Source organism: Rhagoletis zephyria, unplaced genomic scaffold (assembly GCF_001687245.7).
Source record: "Rhagoletis zephyria isolate East Lansing unplaced genomic scaffold, Rhagoletis_zephyria_1.1 Rzeph_scaffold_00022, whole genome shotgun sequence".
NCBI lineage: Eukaryota > Metazoa > Arthropoda > Insecta > Diptera > Tephritidae > Rhagoletis > Rhagoletis zephyria.
In genome coordinates this window covers 930,601-933,496 of record NW_016157106.1, presented here as the reverse complement: position 1 = coordinate 933,496, position 2,896 = coordinate 930,601, and positions in this window count along the sequence as shown.

The following is a 2,896-nucleotide window of genomic DNA, read 5'->3' as shown; positions in this document are numbered from 1 at the left end:
ATCTTGGTAACCGCTGCACGAATTTCTTCCAAACTTGGCACAGTTATTGACCTAATTACAGCATATCGAATGGCCGAAAATTTTTCAAATCGGACAATAACCACGCCCACATCNATTTCTTCCAAACTTGGCACAGTTATTGACCTAATTACAGCATATCGAATGGCCGAAAATTTTTCAAATCGGACAATAACCACGCCCACATCCCCACATAATGGTAATTTGGAGAAATACGAAATCTTCGATAAATCAGTAAATATTAAAGTTAATTTATTCAAAATTAATGCTTGCAACAATTCTTTACTAAGAAATAGGTTTATGATAAAATTTTGGAAAATGGACATGGCCCCGCCCACTTATGATCACATATATATATCTCGGGAACCGTTCTACCAATTTGTACCAAACTCGGTATTTTTATTGTGCTTACCACATAAAAGCAAAACGGTGAAAAGTATTGAAATCGGACTAAAATTTCAGAAATGCTTGAAACTTCAATATTTCGAAATGTAAGGACGCTAATTTACTCAAAATTGATACTATTAGCGGTAGCTTTCGGAAAGGTTAAAATCATATATCTAATCCTTGCGTCGGGTATTTATTGTTCGGATCCGCTCGAACTAAGACTTTCTTACTTGTTATTTTATGGCCTACTAAAGTTTTCATGTCTCGGCCTAAGTAGTTTTCAAAAAAGTGGAAGAAATGGTTAAAATAAATTTCTGAATGAAGTTAAAGGTTAAGACATACTATATACTATAATATTTTCGTTTTTATTTTTCGGAAAATTATACTAGGGGTCTTCTCAGGCAAAAGCTGTATGCTGTAAAAGTTCCTAAAAAATTAAAATAAAAGATCAACAAAAAAATGTTTTTTTTCGAAAAAAATTTTTTTAAAGTTGAGTTTGGCTGTTATTCCTTCTTAGCATAGATTTTTTGTTTTAATTTTATAGAGGCATGAAATTTTTGCCTGAGAAGACCTCTAGTAAAATTGTCCGGAGAACAATGTTCTACGAAAATACTTCCCATAAAATTTTGACTAACTTTTGCAAATCCATCGAGTGTTTTACTACTGGACGGGTATACTTTCATAAAATGCTAACAAAGTCCGGGCTGGTTTCGTCTGTCGCACAGTGTTATTAAAGCCTCTTCTCAGTGCTTTCACCTTAATGTGAAGAAGCAGCTTTATTTGCTCGACTCTTGTTTGGTAAAATCTTGTATAGAAATATGTACATATATATGTATATAAACAGCTGTCTTATGAGAACAAAAAATTAAGTGCCGCTGGTACAAAATAATAAAAAAAATATTTTAACGAGTAAAAACGTATGTAAGTAGTTGAATACATGTTGGGTTAGGTTGTAAGGGTAAGCTATTGTCCTTTGTGATACCACGAAAAATGAATGGGGCCAATTAGTTTAGTCGGTGAAACGACGAGAGCTGATATTAAAATTGTGAGTGCGGCTAATCTCAACGCACGCGAGCTTCTCAGGTTCAGTCGGGTAGTGCGAGCCAAAATGTTTAAATCTTAGCCTCGCGAGGACAGTCTAATAGAATGTTAGAATTACATCTCATGATTCTCTTTACAGCTGATGAAAAAGGGATCTGGTAAGATTCCCAACCCAACCTGTCAGAATCCCCACCAATAGCGAGAGCTGAGGCTTTGTAAAGCATGCAGCTCATAAGAAGGATCTTGCTATTGCACATTTCCTAGTTTTACTCCAGCGCCCAACATGTCCAAGAGTTTATTTTACTTTGGCATTGGACTTTTGATTTATGAACGTGTTTCTAATTTTAATGCTATATGGGAAGAATTAAAAAGAATGGCACCTTTTTTGACACTTTTATTTTTCTATTTGGCACATTTTGGCAGTTTTTTATCCTGACAATGGCATTTTATTGCTAAGTATAGTTGGCAGCCCTTTAAGTAAGCCTGTTTCGGAAATACTCTGACGCGGTTGACAGAGAGGTCTGACATTCCCTTACCGATTTCGAGCCCACCACCATAGCGTTCAGCATCCAGATAGCCACCTAGCTATCACAGGCTCCCTTTCTGATATTACACTCTTCAGTAGTGAGTTTACCACTTGCACTACGAAAGTCCGAAAGCTTTTCTCTCACGTTCTAACTGAAAATTTAGGTGGCTCTACCTACATCAGGCGCTCGGGAAATAAAATTTTTACAATCCGTTGCTCATTACTGGCAAATCAAATTAAATAACTTTCAAATTTTCCTTATATATATATAAAATAGTACCCTGAAATGCCAGCTTAATAGGGTCGAGCCCCCCGACCCCGACGGTCAAGCGGCGCACGGTTGCATTTTAGTATAGAGTATGGCATTCAATAGAGTAAGCATTCTGGATCCCGGGATACCGGACACTTTTTCATGTACCGAAACCCCGAGATTATGAGATTTTTACTGATTTATTTACATAATCAGGCAAGTTCTACAGTCCGAGTGAAAGTGAATGTGAAAAGGAAAAAATTAATTCACTTGCTCTTGACATGAAATATGAGCAATACAGAATAACAAAATTTGGATTGAAAGTGAACATGAGTCGTTTGTAATCAGAAGTGAATTTCAGAACCTGCCTGAATAACTGAGAGCAGGGATTCATTGTAACGTTAATTTTAGCGTTCATCAAACAAAAGCAATCGTATAGAGAAATATTGCCAGAAACTCATTCGCTGTGTGAACAGCCAAAAAGTGTTTTCCGAAATTTTTCGTGCGATTCGCCTTTCGGAAACAAAAAACCTCTTAAGTGAAAGATCTGATATTTCTCATTTTTACAGCCTTTTTGGAATATATTCATTGCATTTCCACGTCTGACACGCTCTTAACACTTTAGAAACTGTGAAGTGTCCACTGAATTCAAATGAATGAAAGAACGTATTTTA